At 43.6% G+C, this 18,796-nt stretch overlaps 1 long non-coding RNA gene across 2 annotated transcripts in view; it reads left to right on the top strand.

Moving 5' to 3' along the window:
- LOC145531685 (uncharacterized) overlaps positions 1 to 18,796 on the top strand; it is a 37,647-nt gene that overhangs the window by 5,137 nt on the left and 13,714 nt on the right. Inside the window, exon 1 of one of the 2 annotated variants that reach the window (XR_014072666.1) lies at positions 8,716 to 12,016. The exons of the other annotated variant lie outside the window; for it this stretch is intronic. This is a non-coding gene — a long non-coding RNA (uncharacterized LOC145531685). Of the gene's footprint in view, positions 1 to 8,715; positions 12,017 to 18,796 lie in introns of those variants that run through there. 2 annotated transcript variants of the gene reach the window in all.

Below are 18,796 nucleotides of genomic sequence, written 5' to 3'. Positions count from 1 at the left end.
ACCTTCCTGGGATCAGAGAGAGTTTGTGCCATCTTTCAAAGGCAAGAGAAGTGTGTCTGTGTGTGCATGTGGCGGGGAGGGGAGAGGGGGCTGGCCACCAGTTACTTTGTGCCCTTGCTGCCCTTGGTCGTTGCCTGGCATTCTGCACACTTTGTGAACCTCACCTCATTAATCTTCTTGGCCCCAGGAGGGCCTATGTGAGGGACATGGTGCCTTTATTTCACAGATGGAGAGGCCGCCGTGCTGGGGGAGTGTGACAGGCCCCGGGTCACATGGTGCACCTCTCGAATGAACCAGGAATAGAAATGCGGCCGCCCGCCTCCAAGCCCCGCGCCCCTCTCTCCCCTGAACCTGCAAGCCCCCAAGCCCGCGGAGCCTCCCCTTCCCCCGCCCCATCCATGCCCATTTGCACTGCCTCCCGAATTAGCTTTGTCTCTCTAACCCCACCCGCAGGAGATGCAGGTTCAAGGTTAGCACGGAGCACCTTTTGAGCTCCTTGTAACTTGAACTCTGGGATGATTCTGAGTCAAGAGCAATTAATTATAGAAACATCCATCCGGCAGAAGAGCTGCTTGAGTCTGGTTTCTTTGATGCCGAAGGCGGTCCGGGTCTCCCCTGTTCTCTCTCTGCACACCTTCGAGAGAGCTCTGGCATCCATTTCCACTGGCGAGTTGATCATTGCAGACACTCAACTGCAGATATAGATGCTCAGATACCAACTCGGTCCTGGAGACCAGAATCAGGGCTGGAGTCGAAGCACCCATTTCACTCACTCAGGTGATTCTGATGCAAACATTTCCTGGAAAATTCCTAAGTAGAGGAGGTGGAGGAGCTTCCAGGAGTACTAATAGCCCTCTTCGCAGATACTTGGTAAACAATCAGGAGGGATGTGGCGTGGGGTGGCGAGGCGGGGGCTTGGACTGCATTCTCTAAGCCACATTCTGTGGTTCTCCTAGGACACGATTTAACTCAACAGAGGATGGACTGGGTAGGCGGGTTCCTGGTTCTTCACTAGGCAGAGAATGTTTCTCCATCTGGCTGAGAGTCTGTCGCATTGTATGACTCTGGTGGGTGGTTTATTTCGGAATTTACATAAAAGAAAATTTGGTTTAACCCACTTTGCTTTTCTCATTAGCCAGCACTCATCTGGAAGAATGGAAAAATCCGTTGGTTTGAGTCAAAATGGAAATTGGCCATAGTCAGTGTTCAGGTGGTCCACCATTTTTTGTTTGTTTGTTTGTTTTGAGTTGAACTGTAGTGTTGGTCTGCTTTTTGGCTTGCTGTTCACTGGACTATAGATGATTCCATGATGGTATCTGTGAATGGGCTATGGGAACCCTAACTTCAGTACCATTGGCATCTGGTTCAGTTCTGTGGCCTGTGTAGGCATGGAAGGGTTAGTTCTGAGTGCCCCCACAGTTGTTTTAAGTATTGGGTTGTCCAAAATATTTGTTCAGATTTTTCCATAAGATGTTATGAAAAATCCTGAACTTTTTAGGCAACCTGATATTTAGTCAACTTCAGTGTATGATCCCATTGATATGAAACATCCAGAATAGATAAATCCATACAGGCAAATGCAAATTAGTGGTTGCCAAGGTCTGGTAGAGGGGGAGACGGGGAGGGACTCCTACAGGGTATGTGGTTTCCTTTTGGGGTGCTGACCACGTTTGGTACTAGGTAGGGGTGGTGGCTAGGGGTTTCCCAGGTGCTGCAAGTGGTAAAGTAGAGTCAGACACGACTGAAGCGACTGAGCACGCATGCACAGAGGTAAGGACTGCTCAATGTTGTGAATGTACTGAATCTCACCGACCTGTTAACTTTAATATAGTTAATTTTATGTTATGTCCGTTTCACCTCAATAAATAACAAGAACAGAGCCACACAACACGTAAAAACAAAGCAAACTCTAACCCAACGTGGTGCCTCCTTCCTTTTTCTCAAAGAGTTTGCCCTAATTTAAGGGACCATTCATAACAAATTCTTCTCTTTTACTTCCTAGGAAAGGAGTTCCTTTCTCTTTGCCTTATTTGTCCTCATGGTCAATAGTAAAACATGTGTGAATCTTCATCTGTATCGGCAGGGCGTGTAATTTAGCATCAGTTAGGATCTAGGAGCCATCTTTAGGTAGGAAAGGGTGTCTGGAAGACTTGGGAGTGTTGATGTTCAGTCGCTTAGTCGTCTCCTACTCTTTGTGGACCATGGACTGCAGTGTGCCAGACTTCCCTGTTCTTAACCATCTCCTGGAGCTTGTTCAGACTCATGTCCATTGAGTCAGTGATACCATCCAACCGTCTCATCCTCTGTCACCCCCTTCTCCCCCTTTCATCTTAGAGGGTATTCCAATTCCTATGTAACCAAGCAGGACCGTATGGGGCCTTTCTGGGGACAGGTCTTCCCCCACATCCTCTGCTTTAGCTCCTCTCTGAAGTGCCTAGGTAACAGTATTTGATGCACATTTCCCCAGCTGTTTTGCAGACGTGAGCCTCCCCGGCCCTCAACCCAACGGAAGTTGTTAACGTCTTGATGAACCTGAGCACAGAGCCCCAGGCCTCCTGGAGCCTAAGACCTGGTAACGTTAACCCCAGTGACACCATCCTGCTACCTCACCATCAGCGAACCGTGCACAAGGTGATCACAGACCCTGCGACCCCTCCTCCCTCACCTGGCTTTTAAAAGTACTTCCTGGAAACCCTTCAGGGAGCTCCAGGCTGTTTAGGGCACGAGCCGCCCTTCTCCTTGCGTGGCCCTGCAGTAAACCTTTCTCGGCTCCAAACTCGGCCGTTTCCGTTTCACTGTGTGTCAGGCATACGCACTGGGGTTTCTGCCTAGACTGGGGCCGTCCTCTCAGAGTCTTGTGTTCTGAGTTGAGTTTGGAAGTGACTTGCAGTCGTTTATTCTTTTAGGAGGAAGTAACGAGAGGTCTTTCTGTACAAGCGTCTTCGTGTGTTCAGGGACTTGGAGACCCTGGTTCTTAGTCACTGTTGTTGTAAGCAATCAGGGTGTGCTAGCCTTTGTTGGGCGATAAAGGATATTGAAGCGGGGGTGGGGGTGAGGTTGATTGGCTGCTGGTTTAGGAGGAAAGGGACACCGTTGTCCTCAGCAGGCCGAGAATCGTGTCACAGATGTGGGAGCCAGCACTCTGTGAACCCATGTCCTACGGCCCAAGAGTGGAGACCCGAGGGCTGAGCCCTCTGGGTTGCGTTTTGTTTCCGCCCATTACCCATGTGGTGCCCTTCAGTTCCTCCCAGCCTCAGCCTCCTCTTCTGACCGGAGATGGAGGGGACAGCATCTTACTATAGGGCACCAGGTTGGTCAAACTGCCACAGTGTTTTGATTTGTAAGTGAACTTCCCCCTTTCTGGAAAAGGTCACTTTCCATTTCAATCCCAAAGAAAGACAATGCCAAAGGTTGTTCACACCACCATACAGTTGTGCTCATTTTGCACACTGCAAGATAATGCTCAAAACCCCACAAGCTAGGCTTCAACAGTATGTGAACTGAAAACTTCCAGATATACAAACTGGATTTAGAAAAAGCAGAGGAACCAGAGATCAAATTGCCAACATCCACTGGATCATAGAAAAAGCAAGGGAATTCCAGGAAAATATCTACTTCCACTTCATTAACTACACGAAAGCCTTTGACTGTGTGGATCACAACAAAGTGTGGAAAATTCTTAAAGAGATAGGAATACCAGACCACCTTACCTGCCTCTCCCTTTTCTGCTGGGTCCTAAATTGGGAGAACCATTCCTTTTGACCCTAGATGGTTCTTCTTCACCCTTTCCACCCTCAGTACGATGCCAAAGGTTCAGCTTTTGGACCTCAAAAAACGTGATGCACACATTTTGCTGTGTGAAAGAAATCAGATGCAAAAAACCTGTATATTGGACAGTAGATTATTACCATTGTTTCCCATTAGGCAAATAGGCCTCAAGTTTCTGTTGCCTAAACTACTCCCTTTTCCATTTTATCTGCTGAGGGAAGAAATCCAGAAACCAGGAGGAAGACAGTGGTTTTGCTTGGATTAAATGAAAAAGCCCATCATTCATTTTACCTGTGTCTTACATTACTTACTCAAAGCCCATTTGGAACCAAGCTCCATTCTTAAGTTAACATGATGGAGAAAATATATACCATGTCTGCTCGGACCTGGTGGCAGGCAGGGATGTTTAAGCTGATCATATGTTGTAAACATAAGTCATTTGTAATGCGTGATTCATCTGTGGCTAGAAGGTACATGGCACCTTTTACAAATACCATGATTCAAACTGTGACATATTCTTAGCTCAGAAGGGGGAAAAAATCAGAGGTTTGTTTATCAGAATTTTCACAGATTTCACTTTTATGGAATTGAATATAATACCCTCCTAGCCTGTTTTAAACTAGCATCCTGGGGAAGGGACTGTTGGCGTGCTGACGTAAGAAGCAAAACAAAGACAAACCAAAAAAATTAAGTTCTTTTAGAAATGGGCAGATAAATGTTACTAAACTTCAATGGTTATTTTCACTAACCCTGTCTTTTATTTTTTGTGCCTTTCTTTTGTTGATAAAATAATATATTCTTGTGGAGGAAAAAAGAAAAAAAAAAAAAACTAAGAAAATAAACTCCCTTGTAAAACTCTTACTGTTTTGGATACTTGCTAGCATTATTCTGGTAGGTTCCATTTGTATTTATTTATTTTTTTCTGTGTATATGTGAGTACTCAGGTATTTATTTAATTGGGCTCAAACTGTATATATTACTGTGCCTTGCTGTTATCACTTGGCATTTTATGATGAACATTTTCTTCCACATCATTAAATATTCTTCAGGAAGGTTAACTTAATGGTCCATAGGAGCCCAAGATTGGGGTGTGCCAGCGTACTTACTGTTTTCCCTCAGTTATACACTGATATTGTTTTAGTTTTTTTAAAATTGTTAAAAGTTGCAGTGAAAATTTTTGAACAGAGATCTTTGAGCCCATCTCCACTTCCTTTGGAAAAGCTTTTAAAAGTAAAATAATTGGTTCAAGATGTGGGCTTCCCTGGTGGCTCAGACAGTAAGGAGTGTGCCTGATATGCAGGAGACCTCGGTTCAGTCCCTGGGTGGGGAAAATCCCCTGGAGGAGGGCATGGCAACCCATTCTAGTATTTTTGCCTGGAGAATCCCATGGACGGAGGAGCCTGGCAGGCTACAGTCCATGGGGTTGCAAAGAGTTGGACTTGAATGAACGACTAAGTATCATTTTCAATAGACTTCCAGTCAGAGTTTTCGCAATACTTATCTCTTGAATCATTGATTTACTTGCCTTACCAGTTAGGAATAGGCTTGAAAAAGACTTCAGCTCTTGATGTTACACACAGGTACTATTTTCTGTGAATTATGGTGGAAATAATAGACTCATTCATGATATAAAGATTTAATATATCAAAAAAAAATCAAGTAGTGAGTAGAGAGAGTGACCAAAAGAACTTTTTTAAAACAATTTTTTTCTAAAATTAAAAAAAAACACTTTGGCCGTGCTGGGTCTTCATCGCTGCATGCAGGCTTTCTCTAGTTTTGGTAAGTGGGCTTCTCATGGTGGTGGCTCCTCTGGTTGCAGAATTTGGGCTCTAGGACATGCAGGCCCAATAGTTGTGGCTTCAGGCTTAGCTGCTCTGCAGCTTGTGGAATCTTCCTGGACCTGGGATCCAACCTATGCCCCCTGTATTGGCAGGCAGACTCTTATCCACTGTACCACCAGGGAAGTCTACCTGTTATTTCTTAATGTCTAAGAATGCAGTATAGTATGAATGGCCCATGAATTTAATGCAGTATACAACATCTGTCTTTTTGCAGACCAAAGGTTTTGCTCTTTGTGAGACAGAATCGTACGGGGGGCCATGTCACAGGAGAGGACCCTGGAGCCAGTTTTCTGAGCTCTAGTGACAGGTCTGCCATCTGATGGTCATGTGACAAAGGACCAGTGTTTCTTCTTCTGTGCGGTAGACATCCTAACACCTGAGATATGGTGAGAGTGTGAGGACTAAAGATCTAGGAGGGGCTATTAGATAGTAAATACTAATACCTGCTAGGAAGTGGTGTGCTGTCATGTGTTGTAATCACTGCAAGTATTATTATTCAATAGGGCTTCCCTCATAGCTCAGTTGGTAAAGAATCTGCCTGCAATGCAGGAGACCTCAGTTCGATTCCTGGGCCGGGAAGATCCACTGAAGAAGGGATAGGCTACCCACTCCAGTATTCTTGGGCTTCCCTTGTGGCTCAGCTGGTAAAGAATCTGCCTGCAACATGGGAGGCCTGGGTTCCATCCCTGGGTTGGGAAGATCCCCTGGAGAAGGGAAAGGCTACCTACTCCAGTATTCTGGCCTGGAGAATTCCCTGGACTGTATAGCCCATGGGGTCACAAAGAGTCAGACACTACTGAGCGACTTTCACTCACTCATTATTATTCAATAGTGAAGTCTGGGATGAAATAGAAAGGAGACTCGGAAATATGGTGGCTTTGTTAGTTTCCTGTTGCTGCTGCATCAAGTAATCACAAAGTTGGTGACTTAATCCAATAGAAATTTAATCTCTTGCTGTTCTAGAAGATAACATATTCAGCACCCAAAATCAGCCTGACTGGCAGAACCTGCTTCCTCTAGGGGGCACTCTCTGTGTCTCACAGTTTCTGGTGGCCGCTGACATTTGTTAGCTTATAGTCACCTCCAGTTTATGCCTCCTTCTCTGACCGCCTTCTCTGAATCTGTCACATATCCCTCTGCCTCTCTCTTTGAAGGACACTTGTCTTTGGATTTAGGACCCTAACTCAGAATAATATCTCCCTGTCTAAGGATCCTTAATCATATCTGCAAAGACATTTTTTCCATATAAAGTAGCATTTACGGTCTACAGGGAATAGGACCTGAAAGCTTTGGGTGGCCATTATTCAGCTAAATACAGTAGGTTAGACATGAAACTTGATTTCTCCTTTAACAGGGATATGGGTTGTCTTGGAGGTTTCACCAGGTCATCCGCAAAACCAGTGTGCTAGTATCTGTGTGGACATTTTCTGAACAGTGCTTTTTTTTTCTGCAAGCTCCTTGCCCCTTTCTCCTTTAATATTTGAGTAAAGCTTATTTTATGAATAAAAATGCCTGCAGCAAAAAGCATGTATTGACCATCTGTGGATCGATATGTAATATTTATATTTCACTGGATCTTCACGCTATAGTTCAGGTTTTGCTCTTCTGTCCATTTTGAAATGATCTCTGCTAATTCCATGTTGGGAAGGCCTGAATCTTCTCTACCAACTTAATTTCATCTTCTCATTCCACGAAAAGCCTTTCTTATCACCCCAGGGGTTGCCAAAGGATGTTTTTTAACTGATGAGGCATAATATAGTTAGTCGATGATATATTTGTTGTAAAAAAATTTCTTCTTTCATTGTAGTCCAAACTTAAATTTCCCTAGTGTTCATTTGCTTTCTCTATTTTTGAGCGCGCTTAAAAATACATTTGCAGCCACGATTGCCTGGGTAAGTTATAAATCCTAGATATTAGAATTTTTATGCTTTAGAAATAATAAATGAGGGCTTACCAATTAAAGATAAAAAATTACTTGGCTGGGGATAGTAGAATATTTTATCAGTATTATTAAAATTTAAGGGCAGCTGAAATGCCACTGGAATCTTTATACAACATTTTAGTTTAAAAAGTTGGCTTAGAGATAACTTACATTCTTTTCTTCAATTTTACATCAAACAGGTTATTATATAAATTAAAAAAAAAAGAGACTAGCACTCTTGTTCAGTTGATTTCAGATATAGAGCTTTTCGCCTGACGAAGTCATATGATTCTACCCTTTATATTTAGCAATCACTTTTTTGTGTACCTTGGGTTCCTAATAATACAGTTTTGATGTTCTCAAGCTGATGTTGATATCACACATGGAATAAATGACCTCATGATTTTTTATAAAACAAAATCTTTTAAAAGCATAAATATTTTATCTATAAGCATATCTGCTGTTTATAGGAGGTTATATTTTATAGATGATCAGAACAGATTTTTCACTGATTTTTTTCTCTATTCTCTTCATTATTATTATTACTATTATTTTTTTAATCCATTATTCTTAACAGCTCTCTGCTGTTCTGATTCATTCTCTGTAGGTCAGTGTGACTTCTTAACAGCATCATCACAATTCTCCATAGCTTCAGAAATAACCTCCCTGGCAATTGATGACTTCTAGAGAGTAACATGGAATCCTAGGTGGGCACTAAAGAAATAAAAGGTTGCCTTTTCAGAAGAGGATCCTATTAGGAGAAGCAGAATCCTGTATCCTACACCAACAAATTGATGCCTAAGCAGTGTGCATTTTTAAGCAGTCATTTAGGAAATGGTGTGGACTTAATGGCAGATTAAAACAACTACCCGCTGGGCTATTTCAAAAAACAAAGCCCTCCAATTAAGATGGATCCATGAGAATGTGAAATCAATCTCCCATAACGCTGAGTACCTCCACCCTGAATGACACTCTGCTGCTGATGTGAATGAGAAGAGTTGTTAGTCATCTCAGTCCTGAGAATTGTGCAGTGTAGAGTGATGGTTCCCAGTGGTGGCGGGCAGGGGGGTAGTTCTGCCCACCAAGAGGGCTCACCTTTGGCAGTGTCCAGAGACATCCTTGGTTGTCACAACTAGGGGCGTGGTGCTGCTGACATCTAGTGGATAGAGGCCAGAGACGCTGCCCAGCATACTACAGAGCACTGGACCACCCCTCCCAACACAGAATTATCTGGTGTCAGATGCCATGGTTCTGAGTCTGCAAAATTCTGATCTAAGACAAAGAGAAAACACACATAGCATGAGTTTTGCAGTTTCAAGCCAGTCATAATAATGCCCAGCCTGTTTACTGGGGTTCTAAGGAGACAAAAGATTCTTGTGAGTTATATGGGGCTGGGACGTGAAGGTCAGGTGTCACACTAGAGTTAGGAAGTGGAATGTGCCCTAAAAGATGGGTGGAGAGAACTTGAGGGCATCTCATTAATAGAGATAGCAACACCAGTGTGCTGTTCATAATTCTCACTGACGAATGTGGTGCACACACTGACCATGGCTGAGAGGCCTTGGACCAGCCTTGGGACAGGAGTCCTTTCTCCAGGCTCAATCAGAAGTCCAGTCTTGCTAGAACTGATTTGGGATAAACTGGAATCAATTTGTCTCTTTGAGGCCCTTGAATAAGAAACTGTGATCTGATAGGCAGAGTGGGCTATGAAACCATCAAAAAGTTTTGCATTAAGGAGTTCCTGAGAAAGTTCTTTTACACTCCACTTCCACCCACCTTGTCAGTGTATTTCTTGAAAGATGTTGGGTGTGTAATTGTATCTCCTCATAGGGATGTCCCTGGGCAGGTATAGGGCAAAGCCTCATGACCATGGCTTTGAATGATATTCTTCCTAAAAAAGTTAGATGTTTCTAATATCAGATATGGGTAGTGACAGGGCAGGAGAAAAATGTGATGAGGAAGGCAGTCTTATACAGAGTTAAATTTGGGGACAAAATGATTTAAGATGAGAGGAAATGAGAAAGGAAGACCTTTTAATTGTCTGTTTATTGGCAGTGGCTTAAAAATTAAGTGACATGCACCAGGAGTGTGATTATTACAGAATCTGTAATCTAATCTCTCATCTTCCAGTGATTTGAAAAAAGGGGGTAAAGGTATGAGTTGATTGGAATAATTCACATAAAATATCTGGCCCAGGGGACAAGTGGTTTGAAATTGAGAGACATTTGCTAAAGGCATGATTATTAAGGGATTGGTAAAATTTAATATTTCTCATTTTCCATTAACTGATTTGATACATAGGTAGTTAATGTATGGATTCAGTGAAATAGTGCTCATAGTATACTGGGCTTGAAGAGGAAGTGGTTTAGAATCCAATATGTGGCGTGTTCTGATTCTGCCAACAGTTCCATGGTGAAAATTAAGCTTTGAATTCTTCATTATCGTAAGGATGAGAATTAATTATATGTGCTTCCCAATCTTATCCTATATGGATAACGAGTGATAACACATGCAAAGCATTGAGAACATTGCCTGAAATCTTACAAGTGCTCAATAAATGAATATAATAAATGCTATTTATAACATTTATCCCAAATGTGGATTCAAATAAAGAAATCAGAGTTAACCTTGAGATGTTGAGTGCTCATCACTGTCATAATAAAGGTATGTTAAGCAGCTCATATGGGGAATAAGTTTTGGGGTGAGAGATGGAGTGAAGTCAGTTTTATTTGCTCAGAGCTTGAGATGAAGGCAGCACACACAGCAAAGCAAAATGCTTAGTGGATGTTTGGAGGCTATAGAGCTGGTATCTGAGAGACAAAAGCAGGGTATGCTGCTGTGGAAATCTGTGTAGAATGAAAATTTGAATCAGAAAGTGTGGCAGACAGTTTTCTGTTACCATTTCTTTCAGTCTCTGTTTGCTTTTTTAACTTCCTTTGGGGCTCGGAGAAGCCGTGGGACACAATTTCCAGCCAATGAAAAATGTATCAGTCAGTTCTTATCATCATAGTGCTGTGTAACAAACAATGCTAAGACACAGTGGCTCATGTGAGTATGTATTTCCTTCTAATGGATCTGTGGGTCCGCAGTGATACAAGTGCCATTTGACTGTTCCAGATTGAGTTGCAGATTCCAACAGCATGTTGAGTCTAGACCTTCCTGAGATGTCTTTCATCTTCCTTGAACTAGAGACTTCCTGGGCCATGTTCTTCTCTTGGTGGATTACCTAAGGACAGGAGGGCAGGGCCAGCTGTGAAAGCACATTGTAAGCTTCTGCTCATTCCACATTCTCTAACAATCCATTGAGTAGAGCACATTCATTGTTGGGCCAGACTTAAGGTCAAATGTAAGTGTGCTCGCTGTGGAGCCATGATTGCTGTTGTTTAGTCACTCGGTCGTGTCTGACTCTGTGCGACCCCGTGAACTGTAGCCCTCCAGGCATCTCTGTCCATGGGATTTCCCAGGCGAGAATACTGGAGTGGGTTGCCATTTCCTTCTCCAGGGGATCTTCCTCACCCAGGGATCGAACTAGCATCTGCTGCATTGGCGGGCAGATTCTTAACCCCTGAACCACCTGGGAAGCCTGAAGCCTTGGTAGGGTTGTGATTTTTTTTTTAATGCTACTACAAGAGAGTGAGGAGTCAGGACCAACCTGGCCACAAAGACAACAGGAAATGTGCTGGAGGCAGAATGTTTTGAGAAGCTTACCTGTTCGTGAAAAAAGAGACAGAAGCACCAGGACTGCTTCCTTTGCCCATCTTCCTGGCTCTTGTGTGGATTCACTTGCCTACTGGTACTGTGCCATCCTTCTTGCAGTCATGATAAAGAGGTCAGCAACATCATGGAGCCAGTCTTGACATTGTGTAGCCAACAAAGCAAGGGCAGAAACTGCCTGCCTACAGATTTATTGATATTGAAGCCCTGAAGTCATGTTTTCTGTTACTTACAGTGAAAAGCAATTCTAATGACACAGCAAGGGTAAGAGAAAGGAGGAAAGCAGAAATTGAAGCTGAACCTTGGGTTTCACCCCCATTTGGAGTATGGGAGGGACGTGGTGCCTCGCATGTAATGTGTACTCTAGAAATGTTTGTTGTCTTGAATTGATTCAAAGGAGTCAGACAGGCCACAGTCTCTGCTACTCTTAACATCTATTATACCACCGCCAGGCCATTCTCCTTTGCTCCTATCCCAGAGAAAACTGCATCACCACCAGCATAATAATGACATTTTATTATGAGGATCTGAAAACCTAGGGTTGATATCCAGCTGTTCTAAATAGAGCAGGTTTCTGCCAAAGAGATTTCATTTAGGACTAAGCTTGGCTGTATTCAAACTACTGGCACCCAGGGAGAAAGTCTTGATTTACCATTCTTCCTCATTGTCAATCTCTGGATAGATATGTACTCATCACTTTTTGTCCTTCCTTCAGCTTCTCTGATATGCACAAAGAAAAACGTTTGTGTCCTTAAAGGATGGCCTGATGTTGGTGAGTAAATTTCTTTTCTCATAGGTCATTTTACGATTGGATTCTTTTTTTTTTGGTGTGGACCATTTTTAAAGTCTTTATTGAATTTGTTACAATGTTGCTTCTGTTTTTATGTTTTGTGTTTTTTGGCCCTGAGGCATGTGGAATCAGGGATAGAACTCACACCCCCTACATTGGAAGGTGAAGTCATAAACCTAGGATTTTTTTTTTTTTTTTACCAGTTTTTACTTTTGTCTTTTAACTCATGTACTCTCCCAGGATTCAATTTATTATCTGCATTTTATTTAATTGTCATATCATCTTAGTTTCTTCCAATCTGTGGAAGCTTCTCAGGTTTGTTTGTTTATATCTTGCATGAGTTTGACATTATTGAAGAGTGTTGTCTTTTTTTTTTTTTTTCCTTGGTATAATACCCCTCATTTTGGGGTTGTCTACCCTTTGCCTCTGATTAGACTGAAGTTACCTATGGTTAGAAAGGATGCCCAAAGTGCTGAGTCCTTCTCAGGGTGGAGGACACATGAGATCTTTGTATCCTGTTACTGGTGCTGCTGCTGCTAAGTCGCTTCAGTCATGTCCGACTCCGTGCGACCCCATGGACTATAGCCCACCAGGCTCCTCTGTCCGCAGGATTCTCTAGGCAAGAGTACTGGAGTGGGTTGCCATTTCCTTCTCTGATTACTGGTGCTAGTACCCTTCATCACTTGACTGACAAGGCATCTGCCAGGTTTCTTCCATGAAAGTTTACTGTTTTTCCCTTTGTGCTTAGTAGCACGCTAATTTATTACTTTAGTAATAAAAACAGTGATTGTCTGTTTCTCTCAACCCTTTTCCATGTGTTAATTGGAACTCTTCTATAAGGAGGTGTTTTCCTTTCTTCTCCATTTATTCTATTATTTAGTTGTTTATATCATTGTTCAGTTCAGTTTAGTCGCTCAGTCGTGTCCGACTCTTTGCGATCCCATGAGCTGCAGCACGCCAGGCCTTCCTGTCCAACACCAACTCCTGGAGCCTACCCAAACTCATGTCCATTGAGTCGGTGATGCCATCTAACCATCTCATCCTCTGTTGTCCCCTTCTCCTCCTGCCCTCAATCTTACCCAACATCAGGGTCTTTTCCAATGAGTCAGCTCTTTGCATCAAGTGGCCAAAGTATTGGAGTTTCAGCTTCAACATCAGTCCTTCCAGTGAACACCCAGGACTGATCTCCTTTAGGATGGACTGGTTGGATCTCCTTGCAGTCCAAGGGACTCTCAAGAGTCTTCTCCAACACCACAGTTCAAAAGCATCAATTCTTGAGTGCTCAGCTTTCTTCATAGTCCAACTCTCACATCTATATCATTGTTAACTCTAGAATATTTCTTTTCTTTTAGGTTATAATGTGATTTTGTCATCATTTTTCTTGCTCAGAGTCTTCCAGTTTTCACTCTTAGGAGCTCCTTCTGTTTGATTCTTATGCCCTTTAAATTATACTCCCCTTTTTGAGCACTTCTTAAATCTGTGGTACCGTAAGTTGCTCCAGGCTCATCTTTTGTTTTCTCTGACCTGTGCCCAGAATCGCTCCTTCATTGAACTCTGGTTCCTTTTGTTTGACAGTGTTTAGGAACCAGGGTCTGATCAGAAGTGTTCATGTTGTTGCTGGAAGTCTGGGTCCTCTCAGTGTGTGCATGCTGAGCCGTGTCTGAGTCTCTGTCACACCATGGACTGTAGCTCACCAGGTTCCTCTGTTCAGGGACTTTTCCAGGCAAGAATACTGGCATGGCTTGCCATTTCCTTCTCCAGGGGATCTTCCTGACCCAGGGACTGAACTCTCATCTCCTGTGGCTCTTGCACTGGCAGGTGGATGCTTTACCATTGAGCCCCTGGGGAAGCCTGTTAACAGTTCCTGTCTCTATAGGTTGACTGTGGGATGACATAAGACAACCCTAAGTAATGGCTGGGACAGAGCTAGTGCTCAGGGAGTGCCTGCGTTATTTTTTCATGTCTTTTGCTTGTTTGACTGCTTCCTCTGCTACTCTGTGAGCTTCCTGATAGTGGGGAGATAATGATTTGTGTATCTTCATTACTTATCTGAGGGCCTGGTGTCCAAGGGTGATCAAACGCACACACACAGGCATACATACACAATTTTAAAGGATTTTCTATGCATCGGGGGCTCTTAAATGAACAAACAAATGTTATGAATCCCTTAATGCCTTTCTTTGCTGTTGTCATCATTTTCTCATTTGAGTTCATCTCTGAAGACATACTCTGCCTTGAAGCCACCTTCTTTCACTGGCTATTTGTCGAGCTTACATTATGCTGAGTCTGTGTTTCTTGAGGTATCCCTTTTCTCATTAATGACTGACGGTGGGGAGGGGAGGGGGCTGATGTGCTGAGTCAGCACCCCAGGGGCTCACTGACTACCCCCTCATTGAAGGGGAAAGAGTAATTCTGTCTTCCCAGTTAATGGGAAGAGAAGACCATGGGGCCTTTGTCATTTGTTCTGCAGGGTTGCAGAATGTGATCTGTGTGTGTGTGTGTGTGTGTGTGTGTGTGTGTGTGTGTGTAGATAAAAAAATATTTTTTTCTGATTAAAGTGCCAAAGCTACTCTCAGTAGACTTTGGGTTAAATAGATGAAAATTAGTTAAAAATACTGAAATAACACAGTGATAGAAAACTATTTTTCAGCCACCCATAAAAATATTGGAAATATATAAACCATTGTTACTCTCTAGAGATTATTAAAGTTAGGAACACACTATAGGAAAAATATTTCCTTTAACTTAGGGAGATAATTTGGAACTGTAAAATTTTAGGCGATTCCTCAAAAAGCTACTGATAGAATTACTGCTTCTGTGTATCTACCACAAGGAAACAAAAGTAGAAAGTGCAACAGGTACTTTTACGCCAGTGTTAATTTCAGCATTATTTACCATAGCCCAAAAGTAGAAACAACCTAAATGTCCAGTGATAGATAAATGGATATAGAAGATGTGGTTCATCCATACAATGGAGTATTATTCAGTCATAAAAAGATGAAGATCTGACATTTTCTATTACATGGATGAACCTTGAAAACATGATGCTAAGGGAAAGAATCCAGGCACAAAAAGATAAATACCGTATGATTCCACTTATCTGTGATACCTTGTTGTTGTTGTTTAGCCGCTAAGTAGTGTCCAACTCTTTGTGACCCCATGGATTGTAGCCCACCAGGCTCATCTGTTCATGGAATTTTCCAGGCAAGAATACTGGAGTGGATTGCCATTTCCTTGTAGTCATATTCAGAGAGAAAATAGAAATTGCTTGCCAGGGACTGTGGATGGGGGCAGGGAATGGCGAGTTCTTATTTAACGGGGACAGGATTTTGTTTGGGAGGATGCAAAAGTTCTGGAAAACGATAGTGGTGACCATTGCCCCATATTATGAAAGCACTAAGTGCCACTGAATTGTATATTTTAAGATGGTTAAAAGGTAAATTTTATATATATTTCACCACGTTAAGAAAATTTTAAAAAAAATAAGCAGCTGAGAAAAATTGTAGGAGAATCTAGCCTCTTACTTGGTTGGCGCTGGTGCTGACTTTCCTTCTGATGCCCACTTGTGCCCATATGAAGATGTGTTTGTTATCTGCCTTTTGAATCAGACACAGAGGTTTGAAACTGGCTACAGCAGGCTGTAAGTGGCCAGGGAAGAGTTTTGTGTTTTGTGTGAGCCTCACTATATATTTGAAATTCATATTACTTGTCGGTGTTTTCCTAGAAGAATTGTTGTTGTTTAGTTGCTCAGTCATGTCTGGCTCTTTTGTGACCCCATGGATTGTAGTCTGCCAGGCTCCTAAGTCCATGGGATTTTCCAGGCAAGAATACTGAAGTGGGTTGCCATTTCCTTCTCAAGGAAATTTTCCCGACACAGAGATTGAACCCAAGTCTAACACATTGACAGGTGATCTTTTATCACTGAGACCTTTATTTAATAAAGCCCTTTACCACTTGACTCAGTGGTAAAGAGTTCATGGGTTTGATTCCTGCATCAGGAAGATCCCTTGGGGAAGGGAATGGTGGTTCATTCCAGCATTCTTGCCTGGAAAATCCCATGGACAGAGGAGCCTGGTGGGCTGCAGTCCATGTCGTTGCAAAGAGTTGGACATGACTGAAGCGACTTAGCATGCGTAGCATGCATAGTCCTTAGTTCTTCTTTACCACTTTATTCCCTTTACCAGGGATGTTCTTCCTATTAGAGACTTGGCATGAAAGATAGAAGCTGGACCCCTGTCTCTTAAAACCTGGATGATCTGGCCACATTGGCCCCCCGTCCTCCCACGTCAGCCATCTCTCCTTAAAGAGGCCCGTCTGTCTTGTGGACACAGGTGGTGGGGCACCTGCCTGGACCCTGTGGGCACCTGAAGTTGCAGCCCCCGCTGCTGACTGTCTTCATTCAGAGTCTGGGGGTGGGTCACTTCTGCTGTCGATCACTGTCTGTTCTCCTGCCTTCAAACAGGATTGGATCCTTGTTATGTGCCTCTGGGTTTGGCCCCCCTCGGTTGTTTATTTCTTCATTGCTGGCTGGGATCTGTTAGCTCAGAATTCCGCAGTTGCCAAACCCAATTTTTAACGTATCCCATTATTTTAAAAATAGCCCTGACAGGCAGACCTTAGTCATTTGGAACGTGCCTGCTTTGCATGCCCCACGAAACCTCAGGAGGCAGCTCTCACCCATTGGTAAGACAGGACTCTGTAGTTAGAAGGGCTCACATTGCTACAGCTTTGGAGTTTGGGGCCCAGCACCCCTGCTGTGCTGTTAAGAGATACCACCTTGTCATGACTGCCCTCTCTCATCTCCCTTTCCTGGAGTTTCCTTTCCTGGCCCCCATTCTTTTGTGGGCAGTGACCTCGCCATGTAAACCTCTGGAAAGCATTTGGGCTGAATATTTGTGGGCCTCCTCAATTCCTGTGTTGGAAGCCCTAACCCCAAAGTAATGGTATCTGGAGATGGCTCTTCCAGAAGGGAATCAGGTTTCGATGAGGTTGGGCATGACTTAGAGACTAAACAACAATAGAAGGGGAAAAGGAAGTAGGTCTGACTCATAGGTGTCTATTTCTGAATGGGAAAATAAAGTTATGGATATAGAAAATGATAAGAGACCCTTGTGGAACGTGGACCCCGAGAAAAGAGAGTTTAGAGGTTATGAGGGTGGGGTCCCAGTGATGGGGTCAGTACCCTCGTAAGTAGAGGAAGAGATGTGAGAGCTTTCTGTCCCCACACTCATACACCAGGGAAAGGCCTCCTGAACACACCTCGAGAAGACGGCTGTCTATGAGCCAGGAAGACACCAGGAACCACCAGGTGTCTCCCACCAGGCGCCAGATCTGCTGGCACCTTGATCTGGACGTCCAGCCTCCAGAACTCTGAGAAATAAATGTCTTTGTTTAAGCTGCCCAGTCTTTGGGGCTTTGTCCCAGCAGCCCCTTCAGACTAAGATGGGTGGTCCCTGCTGTGAAGAGCAGGCCCCGCTTGTACACCTCTACCTGGGTGCCCAGCCCCTGCTCCCTCAGCAGAGCTCGTTGTCTCTCTCGGTCATGTCTTTTCCAATTTTTAGAAAAAATAATTTAATTATTATTATTTTTGATGGGGGCTCTGTGCTGGGTCTTTGTTGCAGCTCGGACTTCTCTAATTGTGACATGTGGGCTTAGTTGCTCTGCAGCATGTGGGATCTTAGTTTCCCAACCAGGGACCACCCCATGTGCCCTGCGTTGAAAGGTGGATTCTTTAGTACTGAATCACCAGGGGAGTTCTGATGATACCTTTTCCTTGATCAGCCCCTGAATCCCTCACGTTCTCTACAATTATTACAGTTGTCCTGAAAATGCAATTATCTGAAAGTGCAATTACTAGACAGAGCAAGGGGTGGTGGAGAAGAGCTGGGGTCTCCTCAGGGAGGTCTTGTGTCTCCCCCATTGAGATGAAAGAACCTTACAGTGAGCATTGAGGAGGACCCTTGTGTTTTCCAGAATCAGGAGGGAGTATGTCATTTGTCTGCTTTTGGCATGTGGATAGGCCTTCCAGGAATTGGCATCATTTACGTTTGCTTGCTCAGTCACTTCAGGTGTGTCCGACTCTTTGCGACCCTATGGACTGTAGCCTGCCAGGCTCCTCTATCCATGGGATTCTCCAGGAAAGAATACTAGAGTGGGTTGCCATTTCCTCCTTCAGGGGATCTTCTTCACCCAGGAATCAAACCCACATCTGTTATGTCTCCTGCATTGGCAGGAGTTCCTTACCACTGGTACCTCCTGGGAAGCCCCATCATTCATATTAACCCCCTGGATATTTACTGATGGAAACCCCTCTAGTGGTTAAAATTGTGAGTGGCGGGTACCTGGAGAGTGTTTCTCATTGGCCAAGGATTAAATTCGTCGGGAAGTCTGCACTCAGAGCTGCTTTGGCCTCATCGCAGCTTCCAAATCCAAGGTGAAAAGGCTGTGGAGCTGGTCACAGTCAGCGGACCCGCGTCTCTAAGCTGGGTTGATGGTTCTGGTTGATCAGAATTCGCAGGGAATGGAGTAATGCAATTACCGTCCGCAGCCGGTTCTCCCTAGGATGTTCTCGCAGATCAGTAGCAAAGGGTTAGGAGGCGATTTTCTTCCTCATTATAGTGTGAGTTGTACAAACCTTCCTACTGATATTGCTGGGGAGAGATTTTATAGAGGATTATGTGATGGCTGCTTTAAAAAAATGATTTCCAGTTAAACACCTTTCAGTATGAAAATGGTAAAGCCATAAAGAATGGGGGACGGGGA

Source organism: Giraffa tippelskirchi, chromosome 13 (assembly GCF_054371585.1).
Source record: "Giraffa tippelskirchi isolate mGirTip1 chromosome 13, T2T-mGirTip1v1.2.pri, whole genome shotgun sequence".
NCBI lineage: Eukaryota > Metazoa > Chordata > Mammalia > Artiodactyla > Giraffidae > Giraffa > Giraffa tippelskirchi.
Note: the sequence above shows the minus strand (reverse complement) of the source record. Positions and strands in the feature narration are given on the sequence as shown.